Source organism: Littorina saxatilis, linkage group LG8 (assembly GCF_037325665.1).
Source record: "Littorina saxatilis isolate snail1 linkage group LG8, US_GU_Lsax_2.0, whole genome shotgun sequence".
NCBI lineage: Eukaryota > Metazoa > Mollusca > Gastropoda > Littorinimorpha > Littorinidae > Littorina > Littorina saxatilis.
This window is the reverse complement of record NC_090252.1, coordinates 21,485,799-21,505,292: the sequence shown is the minus strand read 5'-3', so window position 1 is coordinate 21,505,292 and position 19,494 is coordinate 21,485,799. Positions and strand designations below refer to the sequence as shown.

The 19,494-nt window shown below is 40.8% G+C and overlaps 2 long non-coding RNA genes across 2 annotated transcripts in view; both read left to right on the top strand.

The window, feature by feature from the left end:
• Window positions 1–28: 28 nt before the first annotated feature.
• LOC138972227 (uncharacterized) lies at window positions 29–7,459 on the top strand. Its single transcript, XR_011457504.1, has 3 exons — window positions 29–153; window positions 4,580–4,739; window positions 7,247–7,459. It is a non-coding gene; the product is annotated as an uncharacterized lncRNA (long non-coding RNA).
• Window positions 7,460–16,133: 8,674 nt separating this feature from the next.
• The window catches only part of LOC138972226 (uncharacterized), a 9,100-nt gene continuing 5,739 nt past the window's right edge, over window positions 16,134–19,494 (top strand). The window contains exon 1 of the long non-coding RNA XR_011457503.1: window positions 16,134–16,286. This is a non-coding gene — a long non-coding RNA (uncharacterized lncRNA). The remainder of the gene's footprint in view (window positions 16,287–19,494) is intronic.

Sequence of the window (19,494 nt, the reverse complement as noted above, 5' to 3'; positions counted from 1 at the left end):
GTGAATGTTGTTAATTTTTCAGCATATCACCAATTTGTCTGGACTAGTCATTCAATGGGACATCATGCAACAAGTAATAGCAATCAGCAGGTTCCTCGGGCTACAAAAAACGTCAACATATTTGTTGTACCACAGGAAAGAGGACTTCTCGGGGTAAAGCTTTTTTCTCTTGTTTGCCGGTTTGTTCAAATGCTGCATATAGTCTCACAAGGGTTGGGCCTCAGGTCCTTGTATATATAAGAGTGGTTGTTTTTATTGGTAATGTGTATCTAAAAACAGTGGTACCTACCATTACTACCCTTCTATGTTATGGCTCTCTCAATATTATGACCAATTTGTATCTGATGTATTAGTTATCTTTCTATTTCTTGGTATGTTGTACTATTACATTATTTCTACCTCTCTCTTACGACATACGACCGATCATCAGAGGATTTACAACGGATTTTACTGAAAAATATTGTGATTTTGGTTCACTTAAACGTAGTATCATCTCCTGCCATAAGGAAGGAACTTTGTCATGAACAACTTTCTGCGTTTCGTTTAAAACAGGTTATCTGAACAACTTTTTCTCCCCATCATACCTTTGTATAAGTAACTTAAATTATCTTCCAAAGTAGATTGTTTGAATTACTTGATCTTCAATCATAATTATATCTTAAGTTTCATTTTTCAAACACCTGTTTTTGTGAGTAACTTGTTTCTAAGACCAGACACACTCGTGCCAACCTCCCCCATACCACAATTTGTTATGCTGGTATTTTACCAGCATTTGATGTTGGAAAGTCTGTTTTGGCAAATGGCATTCGCATGACAAGGCACATTTTACTGCGGGCGTTTGGATTATTTTGTGGACATGTCGAGTGAGATCCACTTTTGTGTGTGTACCGGCTTTGCCATGCCTCACAGGCGTCTCACCACAGATGCACATTTCCGGGGTATTGACGGTTTAATCAACAACCATTCATTTTTACGATTTGAAGATCCTCTGCAACTTACAGTGTGAGTTACAGCTTAAGCATACAGTTTGATTTATATATTCAGTTATCTATTGGCAGCAAAACAGACGTTTCTATGCTCCTAAAAGATAAACACTCCCGAAGCAATTGAGTGACGTCGCCTGATGTCAAAGTGACACGATATGGTTCGCTTATTTGCCAAAAATACAGTTGGCATGTTATTTCTTGTAATGTATCTGCATTCATCTGGGAGGCTGGTGCTATGACTACATGGTACCGTAAGAATGTTTCGAAGCTTCGTTGTCCTGAAATATGCAAACAACGTTTATGTTAGTACTAAACTGACGGTGTCGTCTGCTTCGTGTACCTGGGACAGTCTATCGAATCAGTCTACTTCCAAATTCTGGTCTCGAAATCTGTCAGAAAAAAAAAACTTGTGCTTTTATCTGCGGGGAAGTAACAGTTTAGGGTCAAGCATGATTTGGTAATGTGGAGACGATAAGCTACATATCAGTTACACTGAGGATGAGTAACAGTTTAGGGTCAAGCATGATTTGGTAATGTGGAGACGATAAGCTACATATCAGTTACACTCCGGATGAGAAGAACTGTCTCAAATCGAAAGAATGGGCGCAGGCACATGAACACACTCTCTGTGATTGTTATAACGCACTCTTGAAGTGGGCTAACAGTTTTCGCGCATTGTCAGCTGCTAATCAACTCATCTTAGTCATATGACACCAGTACTTACTGACAAGGTATTATCATTTAAGTAAATGTAACATTCCAGTGCACTAAGGGATTTACAGAGCAAATCGAGAAAATTCATTATTGAAAGAAGCGCATAGCGCTGAGTTTAATAATTATTTTCGAGATTTGCTCTATAAATCCCTTAGTGCACTGGGATTGTTTCAATAACGACATTGTCGGAACCGCCAGATAAAAAAAGAATATGCAACACGCACATTTTGCTACGCGCATTTGGATAGGCATAACTGTGTGGTAAGGTCGTGTAAGATCTACTTTTGTGTAGGCTGTCTCAAGTGTGTCGTGCTTTCGTCACACGCAAACTCTTGTTTTAATTTCTGTTGGTAAATTCCAGTGTAGCGTTAAGCTAAACCGTCGCGATATAACCTTTGTGGTTGAAAATGACGTTAAACACCAAATACAGAAAGAAAGTTAAGCTAAACAGTGATAATATTTCAGAGAGACCTTATTTGAACTCGGAGAGAGGACTGTCTGCGCTCTTAGTTTTTGTGTGATTTGAAACCTCCAGTCGAGCTTTGACGGATTGACTTTGCAGAGTAACTCTCCTTGAATTGACTACCCCCAAGGTCGACGGTTAGCACATTTTCAAAATAAATATGGCATGTTTCTCGTGTTGTATCTTCACTCATCGGGGAGTCTGGTACTAAATATGAACAGTAAGAATGCTCTGAACCCTACACGTGTTATATCCCCATCGTTTTATCCCCGAGTACGCTAGTACTTGGGCTCAGCAGACTTTAATTGTGTGTCTGTCTGCGTGTCTTTCTCCACTTAACAGCTTATTGCTGGGAAACTACTGGGCGCAGTTCGTTCAAAAGTTAATACACTAACTTGATAATAGGTCCGATTGATCGTATTAAAGCTTCATAATGTTACCTGGGACCTAAATGCGAAATAAACCACAAAAACGACTTGGACGTAGGAGGAGTTCACACCGGCGGGGCAACACGCTGCCATTGAGCTGATAGCACAGCCGAACGCGTCACCCACTGACGAGAAAAGCCGAACGCGTCACACACTGACGAGAAATATAGCTCATAAAAAAGCATGCGTCTCGCATGCGAGACGATTTGCCAGGCTTTGCGCGTTGTGTGTTTGAATAATTTGATTTGTTGTGTACCCCATTTTCTACCAAGCGTTGGTTGCTCGGTCGCGACTGCGGTGGTTTAGAGGTCGCGATTTTGTGTTTTGATTTTTATCATATTAATTTGTATTTTTTCTTATGGTTTCCTTTGTTTACATATGTTTCAGTCTTTTACCTTCACTTTACATTAAATAATTTGGTAAAACTACCTGGGGCGTGATAAATGCAAGAATCCGCGAGCCAGGACAGTACAAGAACTTCGTGGGCGACCAGTTTACCAGTTATGAAGAGGGTCGGCAGTATATTTTTCACTGTGATCAAATAAAATAGAAAGGCCAGTCACCACGCACATCCTCGGCTCGCATGTAATGTACTTATATAGCAAAGGGAATGCCTGTAATTCACACAGAGCAATCAGTTGGTCTTAAACGTGCACAAGACAAAAACTTTCATACTGGGGGAGCGAGCCAGTCTGAAGACTACTCGTGTCCAGCGCGAGCGTTTTTTATCGTTCACATTTGCCCAACATGTTAATTTGCTGAGCGGGGTTTATGTCGTCTGCTAGGCTATGGCAATCGAACCACTGCAGTCTCATTTCAAAATCAAAACTTGCTCGTCACGTTGCACTGAGTCTGCACGAATAAGGCAGGCTTGTAATAAGTCTTATACATGGTAAGAATGTTCTAAACCCTACATGTTTTCGATTCCGATTGTTGTTGCCTTAAAATAATAATTCGGAAACCATTCATTTGCTGAGCTGATACAGTCGTATTTCCCGGTATTTCAGTGTAGTCTGCTACCTATGACAGAGACGATCGAGTCAGTCGACTTCCAAATGCTGGTCTAGCTGGTACATTATCGGAATAACACTTGTGTTTTCTGTTAGTCGTTGGGAATTGTATACTAACTCATCATTTGTGACCCTCCACCACGAAATGAGTCACATGTCACATTTGCATGATTTTCACATTTTTACATTTTCTAAAGAGTTTTTTTATTCTCTATCCAGTGGTGAAACCCGTTTTACAAAAGAGCGAAAACTGTTTGAGTTATAAGCCTGTGACTAAGGTGACCCTCACACTGTTACCAGACACTCCCCGGACTTATATTAAGCCTTGGGCAAAACCGCGCGAGGTGACATGCGAATCATGTCGTGGTGGAGGGTCACATTTGGTAATGTGGTTAATAAGCTACATGCCACTAACACGGCATATGAGAAAAATCTTCGCAAGTCGAAACTACACAGCGGCTTCTATTTTTAGATCAGTGGGCTTCAATGTGGCACAAGTGCATGCAATCTGTCCACACAAAAAACACTTTTGCTTTGAGCCGCAGGGAATTTATGGTCATTTGGTAATGTGGAAAATATAAGCTACATGTCATTAATTAATTCTGAGGATGAGAGTACATTCTCGCTTAGGCAAAGGGCGGAAGAATACGCTATGTGGAAAAGTTAGTGCACTCCATGCAAGAGTGCGCTAACAGTTTTAAGCGCATCGCCTTTAGCCAATCAACTGGTTCACATCAGTCATGTGACACCAGTACTTACTGACAAGTATTATTATTATCATTATTATTATGAATTAAAAATATCAAAAGAAAAGTTATTAAACGTACCTTTCTCTTCCAAACGTAAGTTGTTTGCTTTTGTTTACCTCTGTTTGCTCAACTTATGCTTCCCCTCCTACCCTTTCCCATCCCCGAACCAGCCAGAAAGAAAAACTTTTACATAATACATATTATTTGAACATGTCTCTTCAAAACGAAGGTTGTGATGAGCATTTACAAGAAACGAAAGGGTCGGTGTATGTCAGCCTCAGAACCGCATGTCTTTGAACTGGATGGAGATGGTGGAACAAGTATTAACACCTGGAAAAGGACAGTGGAATGTAGATCGACCACCATGATTATTGAGCTCGGTGTTCGGGGTAAGGACATGGTTTATGATTGACTGTTTTTTTTTGAATGTGCAAACTGGGATTTTTTTTTAAATTTAGAAGAAAAGAAAGATATGTGATTTTATGAAGGTTTAGTATGGCTCAAACGATTGTTATGTGTGTTAACATAGTCATATGGTGTCAGCTAGTCTATTCTGATTGGACCAAACATGGGAATGTCAGACTGTCCTTTTCAGCTGTACTAATCCTAGACCAACAGGGGCAACAGTACCAATGGCAATTACACTATATTTGTTTCTATTACTGACAGATAATATCATAAAAGCAGTATGTGATTTTGATGACTGTTCAAAACAGTACATGTGACGTGCATGCATACGGACACTGTGCTTACTAAGCAGCGCAAACTCACGTGCAGATTCTTATCCTTCATGATAATGAATTTTATTAATTTTAAGTGGGTTATAACAAAATCAATTATGTAAACCTTTTGTTTTAAATACATATCATCAGATTCAGCAATAACATTTAAATGCCTTACAAAATAAACTTTAAATATTTCAACAAATGTGGCACCCCAATTAAAGCGTTTTAGTTTGTGTCATTTGATTTAAATTATCAATGCCATTTAATGCGGTCCATTTAGCTATTTAACACCTTTCCGATCAAAGGTATCTTGAACAGGGATTACATGACCGCCGCTTAAAAAAAGATATCCCCAAAATCGACCAGACAAAAACGTAAGGTAACAATTAAAATCGACGAAAAATGATAATAGGCAACATTTTGCATACAAGAAGAAAGTCATGAAATCAGTGATCTACCCAGAACATTGTTTTGCTTTTCTTGCTTGCATATTTCGTGTTTCGTTATTCCTACTGATGCATGATTCCATGAGTGGTAAAAAAAAACCAAGTCATTTTGAGGGGTTTCATGACAAAAAGTGCTGTATTCTCAGGAATGGCTTATGGATTACTGTGTAACTTCCAGGATAGTATGCCTGCATACGCGAGGTACTTCAAATAATCCAGATTGTTACAGGTATTTGTTCAGATGTTTTGCAATGTTTATAGGATTATTCATTAACCTCCACAACATCATGGAAGTCTACAGACACAGTAATAATAAAAGCACTGCCAAAGTTTCATTTGCGTATGACCAATGGTGTGTATTTGCTATGCCTGTAAACACGCTTGATATGTTTGCAATGATTGCTCTGCTACAGCCACGCCCACTCATGCGTGACCGAAGCATGATTTGAGAGGCACTCGTCAATAACCACTGTCTGTTGACAACAGCATGTACGTTCCATATGTTGTATAATGTGTTTACATGGCTAGCAAATATACGTCAGTGGTCATACGCAAATGAGATTACGGCAGTACATCAACCAATCGTTTGTCTGTAGACTTGGGAAATCATGCATGTTTTGGAAGTAGGTGAGCAATCCTTTGACGCGTTTGAACACTTTCTCTTCATAACATCTAAACAAAAAACTGTAAAATCCGACATTTGAAGCACGTCTAGTAGTATGTAAGCATAACATCCTGGAAGTATAGAAAGCAATCCACTTGGCCATTGCTACAATACAGCGCTTTGTGTCATGGTATCCCTCAAAATCTTTGACTCACATACGATCTACACTTGCATTAGTAGGAGTTACATAAAACATAACATTTGCAAGCCAGCTAAATAAAACAGGACTTTTGGGGGTAAATGATTCTTTTGACTTGCAAGTAACCAAATTATGTATACGTACAGTGAAACCCCCCGGTACGACCTCTCCCAAGAACGACCCCCTCCTTGTGTCGACCGAATTTCTCGGCACGGATGCCTTTCACACTGTAACTATAACCTCCCAAGAATGACGCCCTCCTTTTTCCGACGACCGACCTACCAACATAGGGTCAATAACGACTTTGACCTTTTTACCAGTAAGTGTCAAAGTTCGTAATTACACGTGGACTACGCACGCCATTAGTCACGCATCAAGAATCAGAGGTGATAGTCTGTGGTCCAGTGACCTATAGGGCTGTCCTCTTCCCACCTATTAGTTTTACCTGTGAGGCCGTGTGTGTGTGTGTGTGTGTGTGTGTGTGTGTGTGTGTGTGTGTGTGTGTGTGTGTCTTTTATGTATGCCTGTCTGTGCGCTGGTGTATGCACATACATCATGCTAACCCATATGCATATCAAATGTTAACAAAAATAGGATAACGAACACAACTGTATTGTCATTTTATGTCGATATTCTATTTGGTACCTTGCGTTTCTGTCAGGTCGATTTTACGTGTACCCATTTATGAGCGGTGGTCACGTAATCCATGTAAAATAAATGGTTGATCCCAAAGGTGTGCGGGATAATCAATGTCAGTTCCTTTAATGCATTAGAAAGGTTAAATGAAAGGACATGGGACAGAACGCTTTCATTGGGATGCAACATTTTTTTTTTTGCAATACGTTTTCTTGCTAAGTTTAGATTTAAAACTATTGATGTCTTCTTTGTATTCCAAATGTGTAAGAATATTATTTGTCTACAGTCAAAGAGTTCACAGTTGTAGGAATCAACATTCATGTTGACCAGGATATCACTGACATCGGCACTGAGTACTATTTTTACGCGTTAAACGGTATGGTCTAAAACATGTTCCCAAATATTTATGTTGGTCTGCCTGCCTGCTTGCCTGTGTCTCTGCCTGGCTGTGTCTCTGCATGTCTGTGTGTCTGCCTGTATATCTGTCTGCCTGAGTGCCTGTATGTATCAATGCTTATCTGCCTGGCTTACTAATTGCATACCTGACTTTCTTTCTGACTGGCTGCCTTTCTCTTCTTTTGCTCTGTCTCTCTGTTTTTGTTTCTTTGTCCCTGGCAAGGTAGTAAAACGTATACATGTATGTGTTTACCTTTACCAATCGGTAACAACTTGATTGTAAGATTGTGACACGAGGTGTTGCTTTGTAATTAGTTTAAAACCATGTCTAAATACTTCTGACACAAATAATTATGGTTATTCGGGAAATTCAAAGTTTGGATTATGATTTATTTTTTGTTTACATTTAGTCAATATGAACTAAAGTTTTCATATATAGCATGCATCGATACAAGGGTGGTGGTGTATGCATGTATGTGGTGAGTGTGTGTGTGTGTGTGTGTTTTTTCCAGATGATACCCTTTTAGGTCTTTGATGACGTTATATCTGTCTTTTTTTTAAATAAGGATCAACTGTGGTGCCCTCACATTGTGAGCACATTGTTTGAAACTTTGGTCAACAATTTGTTTTACTCGCTCCAAACTATATAATTGAATTTCATCTTGAAGCTTGAAACTTGATACATTGGTTTGTTCTTTACAGTTGTAATTAAAATCTCATTTATTTTTCAGGCATGGGAATTGTCCGCCGAAAGGCAATTTTTCGCCGAATTGTTTTTTTGTTCTGCCGAAAAAGCAGAAGTTTCTGCTGAAAAACAAATGGGGAGGCAAAAATAGTTCTAAAAACTGAATTAAATGGCAAACTTGGAGTTAAGATGACACCAAATTGCACCATTTTTTTTTTTTTTGAGAGAACAAAATTCCGGGGGGGGGGGGGGCATGCCCCCGGACCCCCCCTAGTAAGGCTAGGTGCTTCGCGCCGTCGACTTTGTTATTACTTACAAATTTTCAGCCTTTTGTACAATTTTTAATTCCCATGCCTGAAAAATAACAGATTTAAAATTGATTGCATTTGAATTCTTATCTGTTTCGTGACACATATATATATAGAGAACATTGCAGTACTTGTCTTGTTGTGTCGTACAAGAGTGTTGTCATTTTAAATATATTTAAATTCTAGTAAAAGCAAGCATTATAAAATTTGAAAAAGCAACGAGTGTAGATCGTCAGAGTGTAGTATGAGGGTAATTTTCAGAATCATGGTCCAAAAGCGTGACATTATCACATAGCCATTGACAAATAAAGTTCAAAGAATACTGTTGAAAACTTCATGTGCAATATACCAATATTGACTGACTGTGTGATGATATCTTCTGCTATGGTCTGTTGAGACAGTGATATCAAAATCGAGACAGGAGGTCGAGATTTTGATATCACTGTCGAAACAGACCAATAGCAGAAGATATCATCACACAGTCAGTCAATGTTAGATATATTGCTAATTCTCTGGACATTTTGTATTTACTGTAAAGAAATTACAAAAGTATTTGTCTCAGTTTTGGCTGTTCCATATCCCTCCCTCTGATTATTATTTCTTTTTGTTCACTCTTTTCTTGTACTTTTCAGTATTTAAAAATGTCTTTTCTTTCAAAAAGTATTTAGTCACTTGCTCAACTAAATTCTGGGATCATTACATTTTCATATAATAATTATATTTGTTTGTTTTTAAATTTGTGTGTTTTTGTTTTTGAAGTGGGGAAGCAATAAAGAGGTCGTCGATATCAAAACTGATATCGACGGAAATGTCGTCGATATCACTTTTACAATGAGCTCAGTTTTGCCCAATTGACCAATGGAAATCCACGTAACATATGAAATAGCAATATTGTGTGATAAAACTATAATTGGACAAAAAGCTCGAAAAACCTGTTGGTTTCCCTAATATGGAGTGGCAAAGTACATACCCGTCCAAAACCATGTTCGGTCGAGGCATTGGCAATTTGACAGACACAGAACTAAAACTGCAAGTCTCGCGCTTAATAACCAACCATTTCTACTGTTGTACGCATTTCTTGTTCCAGGCTCATGACAGGATGAAATTGTGTTCAAATAGTTTAAAAAAAATATTGTTCGTTATTTAATTAAATGCATAAACGTTTTGTTTGGTCGAGGCCAACATGTCTGACACTAAAACCTCCTCTGAGATTCATGTTGCAATTACCGGCAAAAAAACCTATATATTTAGTAACAAAAGCTGTCTTTGTGTAGCAGTAATGTGTATAAATAAAGTGTCCCTGCAAGGTAGATCCAACACATTGTTATTGTGCGCCCATGAGTGGTTATCTGTGCCGAGTAATTCCTGACACGATGCCTCGACCCGAACAGCATGTTGGGCCCAGTCAAGTTATTGAGTAAAACAACGATTTAAAAAACACCGGATACTGTGGTCATAAACATGCGCATAATCTCTCTGCACCTGTACACTTTGTTTGCACTCTTCACTCTTAGTTTACTGGAGATAAACGTCTGTTTTTCGTCAAGAGAGAAATGTTACAAAATGGCGGCTTCAATCAGCCGGTTTTTAGAAAACTAAAATGTCAAACAAATTAGCAAAGCAACAGTAGTCGAATTTGGGTTAAAAACATATAAATGTATTCCCCGAGACACAATACAGATACAGCATATAGTTGATTTGATGAAAAATTATGGTTGTATTCCTTTCATGAAATAGGTCACCCCCCTCTGGGGTTCCCCTAGCGGGTTAGGGGGAAGAATTTACCCGATGCTCCCCAGCATGTCGTAAGAGGTGACTAACGGATTCTGTTTCTCCTTTTACCCTTGTTAAGTGTTTCTTGTATAGAATATAGTCAATGTTTGTAAAGATTTTAGTCAAGCAGTATGTAAGAAATGTTAAGTCCTTTGTACTGGAAACATGCATTCTCCCAGTAAGGTAATGTATTGTACTACGTTGCAAGCCCCTGGAGCAAATTTTTGATTAGTGCATTTGTGAACAAGAAACAATTGACAAGTGGCTCTATCCCATCACCCCCCTTCCCTCCGTCGCGATATAACCTTGAATGGTTGAAAACGACGTTAAACACCAAATAAAGAAAGAAAGACCCCCCTCTGGAACAGTATTCTGAGAATGACCCATGATGCAGCAAGCCATGTAGTATTCTCTATATCCTACAAGCTGTACTTCTGCGTCTTTTGCTCCAAAGTCTCACAGTCGAGGCTCAACTCGAAGAAGGGTCTTATACTGGAACCTCGATCTCTTCTAAAACCTCGCGAATACTTGACGTCAAAGCAAAAATATATAACTCTCGAGACTATTGTGTGACTTGCAAGTTCTCACATTCTTTCGGGGAAAACAGCAAGCACAAAAGTGTTCAAAGAATGACGTTTGTCTTGGTGCAATGAAATCTTAAGTCATTGCCAGACTTGTTTGACACGACCTCATTTACATAATATACCAACTAGTGAAGTGATCAATATTGTTTTGTCATGGGTGGTCTCTCACATTTGTAGGATAATTACAAATATGAAGAATGTTTTCTGAAAATGTGCTCAAAATTGAAGAAGATCCATTGATATGTAAATTTGGTGTTATGTTGGTATGTTTCATCTACACCAGCTTGGCTCGTCTCAGTCGGTTGGCCTAGTGGTAAGGCGTCCGCCCCGTGATCGGGAGGTCGTGGGTTCGAACCCCGGCCGGGTCATACCTAAGACTTTAAAATTGGCAATCTAGTGGCTGCTCCGCCTGGCGTCTGGCATTATGGGGTTAGTGCTAGGACTGGTTGGTCCGGTGTCAGAATAATGTGACTGGGTGAGACATGAAGCCTGTGCTGCGACTTCTGTCTTGTATGTGGCGCACGTTATATGTCAAAGCAGCACCGCCCTGATATGGCCCTTCGTGGTCGTCTGGGCGTTAAGCAAACAAACAAACACACAAACTTGTTTCGAAAACCAAATGTTAGTTCGCTGGACTATGACTGATCGAACATTTTAAGCATCGATGTTTTAGTTTCAGGGGGACAGATGGACAACATATTTTGAAAGCAAATCAAATCAAATTCAATCTCTTGACACGACTTGTTTAAATATTGCATTTAAGATTAAATGCCCTGGTTTCTTTACTTTTTGGCATGAATTTTGTTGCCATGAAAGTAACATGTTTTTAACTTCTCTTCCAGCACAATTTGAAAGTGGAGATAAGTCATGGCCTACTTCTACCTTCTTTGTGGGTAAGGTGCTGATCCACTTCTTTAATCGCCACCAGCTTGTGGCACCCGATTTTAACAAAAAAACACCACTCAAAATTACTTTAGGCCACTTTGAAATTCATGCCCCGAGGGCAACATGTTTACCTTCAGACATTACCTCCTCCATCGAGATGTGACATAGTGAGGCGAACTGAATTTTGATGTGGTATTTGGCTAGTATGTTGATGTCTTGTCGGCAGGTTAATACTTGCTGTTAATGATGTCACATGAACCCGCTAGATGACATTTTTGGGAGGAGTTTGACGTCTAAAAAAACCCAGGATAGACACCTGAAACAGAGTTGTAACCAGCTGCACTGCACCAGTATTGGCTGCGGTTGTTGTGGGTCACACTAAGAGGGCAATCACACTGTCTTTGATGATGTGTTTGGTCCTCATACGGTGGAATTTACGTCTCGTTTCGTTACCTTCTACTAACATATGTAACGTTTCTGTTGTGGTCTGCAAATGGCCTGTGAGAAAATTATGAATATGTTATCGAATAAGAGGCTTACGATCGAGTATTTCAAGCCTTGTTTTCACTTTGTTCATGGAAACAAATCCATCTGCTCGTGTTAGCTTCGATTCTGTGTATTGTAGTCAAAGACGTCGCACTTCGGACCCAAAATCAGCCATTTTAGAAGATTGACAGGCACAATCATAACTAGACAATTTTTACAGAAGCGACAGGTTTCATATGCGTCAAGTGTGTCCGCGTGATCTGGTAGGTGAAAATTGAAATACAGATAGTATCAAAGAAAACCGATTTGTGTCGTTGTTTTTAAGGGGCAGTATTCATGTTCTGGCTTAACATTAACACTGACAAAGTAAAGGACTGATTAAACCATCACTACTCACCAGTTTACTATTGGTTTTACTTTGGCTTTCGCTTTGATGTGCATTTAAAGCATTACCTCGAAATTAGGAGATGGCAAATAACTGTTTTTTAGTAGAATATAGCTGCATGGCAGATGGTTACAACCGGAAAGGGTGTGTCTTTGCTACAGAAATGTACACCTTTATGACAGTGTTTGCACTATGAACGATTGATTGTTACCTTATCTTGCATCTGAAACCAAAACTTTATTTTTAAATTTAAACAAAAAATGAGTCGGTACCACATAAACCTTGTTTGACACAGCATTTAATTTACTTGTTTGTTTTGTTGTTGTTGCTAAGTATTTCGCTACTTTCCATGCATAAGTTACAGCTCCGTCCATCCATGGGATGGCGTGAAATTTTGTCGAGACTGGGTTCATGAATAAGATGACGTCACTCGAGGCTCTGCCGTACATAGTTCGCTTCTGCAATGGCTGTGTTCGTATTGGGCTTCGTGAGACAAATCAGCGAATCTATCATGTGGAAGAATTTTTTGTACAAAACACACAACCCAACTCCCGCAGTGGGGCACTGCGGTTATGAAATTAAAGGCCCCTCCTGTTTTTGGAACCGCAGGAGCTTTCTTGTTTGCTGTTAGGTAGATTTTTGGTTCCTCTTTCCTGTCATGCTCTCTTTTTCTTCATGAATTCTTTTCTTTTTTCTGCCTTCTTGCTCATTCACCTGTATTTTTTCCAAAAATCTCTTCTCTTTCCGCTTGTCTCGCGATTCATGTATAGTTTAATCTGTTAGTGTTCTGATGTAAGTCCAGCAGTAGATAGGTTAAGCCTATTTTAACATACTGGAAACTGGTAATCTTCCAGTAGGTATTAATTTAGTTTTACTAAAGCCTGCTGGGACACAAGTAATGGGTTAGTGCATTTGTAAACAGGAATCGCTTAACAAGTGGCCCCCTTCATCCCCTCCTTCCTCGTCCTGATATGGCTCTGCGTAGTCGGCTGGACGTTAAGCAACAAATAAACAAACAAACAAACACAACCCAACTGCGTTTGCAGTTTGCTGAAGAAATTAACTGTATGTGGTTAATTTCATCCGTTAAATGCTTGTCGAAACGAGCCATACAGCTTTAGAATACAAGATTCCACGCATTGCTTGACGATCTGAACACAGACTTTTTCTTCTTCTGCGTTCGTGGGCTGAAACTCCCACGTACACTCGTGTTTTTTGCACGAGTGGAATTTTACGTGTATGACCGTTTTTTACCCCGCCATTTAGGCAGCCATACGCCGTTTTCGGAGGAAGCATGCTGGGTATTTTCGTGTTTCAAAAACCCACCGAACTCTGACATGGATTACAGGATCTTTTTCGTGCGCACTTGGTCTTGTGCTTGCGTGTACACACGGGGGTGTTCGGACACCGAGGAGAGTCTGCACACAAAGTTGACTCTGAGAAATAAATCTCTCGCCGAACGTGGGGACGAACTCACGCTGACAGCGGCCAACTGGATACAAATCCAGCGCGCTACCGACTGAGCTACATCCCCGCCCTGAAGACAGACGATTTCGCAGTTTGTAGGTTGAATCTATGAATCGGCACGACCAGGGATAGATCTGTATCTCTGGTACGACCTTCCAGATTATCAACAGCGGGTTCATGGTCAGAATCAAAGGCCACGGCCTGAACTACAACTCCTTTGCCGATGACACGCAGCTCCAGAACAGCGCCAAGCCGGAGGACGTTGACGATCTCCTTGGATCCATCTCCAGTTGTTTCACTGACATCAAGAACTGGATGACTGAGAACAAGCTGAAGCTGAACAGTGAGAAGACGGAGGCCCTTCTCGTTGGAACACGACAGAAGATTGCTTCCCTCACTGTGACCGACCTCCAGCTGGATGACGCGACTGTTCCATTCTCCCCTGCTGTCAAGAGCCTTGGCGTCTTTCTCGACTCCACTCTCTCCATGCAGACACACATCTCCTTCATCATCAAGACCTGCTTTTTCCACCTACGACGCATCGCCTCCATCCGTCGCTACCTCACCCACGACGCCTGTGTCAAGCTGGTTGTCTCCCTCATCTTCAGTCGTCTGGACTACTGCAACTCCCTTCTGGCTGGCCTCCCCGCCTCATCCATTCATGGCCTACAACGAGTCCAGAACGCCGCTGCCAGGCTGACGTTGAGGAAGACGAAGCGAGACCACATCACCCCCCTACTTCGCTCCTTGCACTGGCTCCCTGTCAACACCCGAATCTCCTACAAACTGTCCACTCTGGTCTACACGTGTCTCAACGACTCTGCTCCCGAGTACCTTCAATCCTCCCTGGACCTGTACACCCAGCCCTCCGACCGTCCCCTTCGTTCTGCTGCTGACCCTCTCCGCCTCCACATCCCTCGCTCGAAACTCGCATCTGCTGGTCAGCGTGCATTTCCCTCCGCGGGCCCCTCCGTCTGGAACTCCCTGCCGCTTGAGCTTCGCCAGAGCCCCTCTCTTGACGCGTTCAAGAGTAGGTTGAAGACTCAGTTTTTCCCGTAGCTGGCTGCGACTTTCATGTTCGACGTGATGTGCTGTGCCCCAAAAGACATTCTCGTGCTGTGCTCTGTGAGAGGTGTTTTCTTTGTGCTTAATATTATTTTGTTTGGACCTAGCTATTGATGTGTACATTGTTGTTAAACAGTTGTTTGTTTACCAGGGTTTGCTAGTGTGTGATAGGGTTCGTGTCCGTCTGAAGATGTTAGTTTCTTTGTTAGTCCTGTGTTGACAACTCTTCGACAAGCGCTTAGAACTGTACCCACGGAATACGCGCTATATAAGCTTCATATTGATTGACATTGATTGATTGACAAATTGGCTTGGCTTCCAGTCAAACGTCAACATTTTCATAAAAGATTTCCTTTTTCTTGTTTCTGCGGCTGCGCAAGTTATTTTGCCTATGTCATGGCCGAACTTGAGGCCTACCGATCAATATTGCGGGATATTTTCTCACTAGAATAACAGAGACAAAGAAGGGAAATCATGCTATATTATGTTTTAAGTGTGTGCTGATTGCTGGCCTGACAGATATTTTGTTCAATCAATTGTCTGGTGCAAAATGCTTATAAATAGATGATTTTCGGAAATAACTATGTCAGGATTTGCAAGCGCTTACCTATTACACAATGGAAACACGCGATCGACCAGTTAAAACCACGATGGCAGCGAATAACTGGCTCCGATGTGTATGTCATGCAGTGTCTTATCGATATAATGCCTTTATCGTTCGAAAATCTGCACATCTGAGCCACAATTCACTTGATGGCATGCTGCAGTGTGCTCGCTGAGCACACGTGTCAGTTTCCCATGCTGCCGTGACTTCGACCGTTAAGCGAAACTCACGGTATCCCCAGCAAAATACGTTGTTGACTATCACCCGGGGCAAGCGATCCAAATTGTAAACTTCGATCTGTATATTATCGAAAACAAATGTGTCATATCGAGCGGACACAGCCTTGCACGTCGAGTCACTTATTCGCTGTGATCGTAGTTTTAACTAATCGACAACGTGTTTCCTGTTTGTACGAGATAAGCAAGGCGCAATTCTCTTTCCCAAAACTTGTAAATCCTGACAGTTATTTCCGACAAAAACGTCTATTTCTCTTACATAGACAGTGCAAACGAACAGCAGCCTCTTTTTCAGGCTGCATAACGGACCATGGATTGAACCCTTCTCACCCGCCCCGTGAGCCTGTCAGCAACATGACGTATGAGTTCTCCAGTTTGCAGCGCTTGCAATACTGTACCACAGTGTTCGACTACACACAAGATCCACAAGAGTTGCTGGCCACGCAAGTCAGGTAAGAGTGCACTATCAACACCTCGCCGTGATACATGTATCCCGTCAGTCTGTCAAATTAGCTGTGGGGCGGGGGGCAGTTGTCCGGGAAGCAATTGGCCTAGAACCAACACAGACTATCAACATACGCAAGTATATTTCTAATTGTCTCTCTGCAGGCCGAACATGTGTGTGGAATCCAGTATCTATGTTGCAGTTGAATTAAAAAAAATATCCCCTTCCTAACACGGTTTCCACTGATATACAATAAACTACCTTGTATACGCCTACCCACTCTATGCACCAATTTTGCCCAAAAGTGTAGGGTAGGCGTTTACTGGGTAATATACCCTTTGCAGGAGCGGATCCTTTGCTGGAATTACGATATGTTAGTCACTTGGCATGGAAGTGTTCAAAGGATGCGTTATTGCACAAAGAGGAACTCTGCAAGCAAACCACGAAGGAGATCTTGCTGCTTTATTGTCTGTTAACAAGTTCATAGATTCAAAATATAATGCTAACTGAAAAAGATCAATCCAGATTTGCAGTTGCACTGATTCAAGCCATCAAATTCGAGGGACAATCTCGTGAAACAAATATGGTGATCAAAAACCGGTCTTTTCAACTTCAGAAGAGCTTTGAGAATTGCAACTCTCTTTTATTACAAAGCTGCACTGGGGTGAGAGTATCAATAAACGGTATGTTTTTATAACAACATCATATAGGCATTATACACTCGGATGAATACACTGTACCGCATGCAGAAGTTTACAAACACTAAAAACAAATGTTCCAAAACTGATGTTTGTAACAATATTAATCAAGAAGTGTGGGGGGGGGGGGGGGGTTCGTTTGCTATGTAGTATGCCCTGTGCACAGTTTTCAGCCCAAAGTAGGGGGTTGGCGTGTACTCGATACTTGGCGTATACAAGGTAGTTTACGGTTCAGCTCTGGAGGATAACTCATGATAATGTTGTTTATTTTTAATGTGGAAATATCTGTGCTGTGTAGAGCAAAAGCTAGTTATGTGTATAATGTCATATTTCATTTGTTATTTCTGGCAATGGGACATTTGATTTTACATTTAGTCAAGTTATGACCAAATGTTTTAACATAGAGACGGGGAATCAAGACGAGGGTCGTGGTGTAGTTATGTGCGTGTGTACGTGTGTGTGTATGTATGTACAGTCGAGACCGGATGTAAGAAAGTCGTCGGGACCCACTTTTTGTCTTTCATACATCCGGTCTTTACTAAATCCGGTTAACCGGATGTATGAAAATATTGTGGATTGACTTTCATACATCCGGCCACGCGTCTGTTACTTGATAAAAGTAGGTTTTTTTTCATATCATTTTTGTATTTATTTGTTTTTTTTTTATGTTTAAATGTTTTGATACATATCCTTGTTAGAAGAAAAGGTTTGTGAATAACAAGTGGAAAAGTACATGTACTTACATACACTGACACAGTCAGGACAACCGATAGAAAGAGCAACTGTTTGTGTAAGGAACTGTTCTGCTTTGCATAAGGCCGTGCACTCTCCGCCCCCACCCCCCCCTCCCTCTGTGTGTGTGTGTGTGTGTGTGTGTGTGCGCGTACGTGCGTGCGCTTGCGCGCACGTGTGTGTGTGTGTGTGTGTGTGTTTGTGTGTGGCTCAACTGTATTGTGTGTGTTCCCTCCACAACCCTTTTGCGCTTTTGACAATGTTTTTGGTCGTGGAAGCTTTGTAATGACCGTTGGCGTAGCAAATAACATTTTCTGAGTTCTCTCTCTCTCTCTCTCTCTCTCTCTCTCTCTCTCTCTCTCTCTCTCTCTCTCTCTCTCTCTCTCTCTCTCTCTCTCTCTCTCTCCAAAACGCACACATTTATAACACAGACACATACGCGCGCGCACTGAATACAAAAAAGTGAGTTAAACTTAAAACCAGTTTAATGGATTAAAACAACAACAACATAAAAAAAACTGAGTCACACCCACGACCAATGCCTCTGGTTCTAATTGTACACAAAAATCCCTTCCTGGGCTATTATGGCTCTTCAGTCATGACAAATTTATAACAGGCTAAAATGACTGAATAGACAAACAAAACAGATTATTAATGGAGTTAAACATAAAATCAGTTTAATGGATAAAATCAACAACAACAACAAGAACATAAAAACAACAACAAGAACATAAAAACAACAACATAAAATACAACAAAATAAAATACAACAACATAAAATACAACAACATAAACAGATAACTGATTCACATCCATGACCAATGTCTCTGGTTATATATATGTATTCAAAATGCCTTCTGGGATTTTATGGGTCTTCGTGACGAATTTGTAACAGGTTAAAAAAAGGATTGAATGGAGAAACAAATTAAACAGAACAACTCGTTGACAGCTATAGAATCTGGTTAAAAATCAGTTGGTGGGGAAGTTTTCAGGGCATGCTCATTTGGTGACTTGGGTCTACTTTCGTTTTCTTACAACCGGTCTTGCAACAACGCATTTTTGCTGCTCGGGACCAGAGATTTGCTTTTATACAACCGGACTTTTATACATCCGATTTTCATACAACCGGAAAATTCTAAGTACAGTGAAACCCGGCTATATTGAAGTGGCACGGGACCCGGGAAGACCTTCAATATAGCCGGAACTTCAATATAGGCAATTCTCGGTTATATTGAATTTCCCTCCTTGTTCCTTCAGAAATTCAATATAACCGAACTTTTTTTCACTATACGTTCTTATTTCCGTGTCCACACATTGCGTTTGATGTGAGATATATTCCCATTAATCTTTCACCTGTTGGCTGTTGTTCTTCGAGCCTCCTTGCTTTTTTCTGCACACACACACACACACACACGGACACACACTCACACTCACACACACGCACATTCCATATTCCTCAGCTACTTCTGGATTCCTTCCTTTTTTTGCAGCCAGTTTCCAGCTTCTGAATAAGCTCGATTTTTCTTTTAATTGTCAGACTCACCCTTTTTACATTTAGTCAAGTTTTGACTAAATGTTTTAACATAGAGGGGGAATCGAGACGAGGGTCGTGGTGTATGTGTGTCTGTCTGTGTGTGTGTGTGTGTGTGTGTGTGTGTGTGTGTGTGTGTGTCTGTCTGTCTGTCTGTCTTTCTGTCTGTCTGTGTGTGTGTGTGTAGAGCGATTCAGAGTGAACTACTGGACCGATCTTTATGAAATTTGACATGAGAGTTCCTGGGTATGATA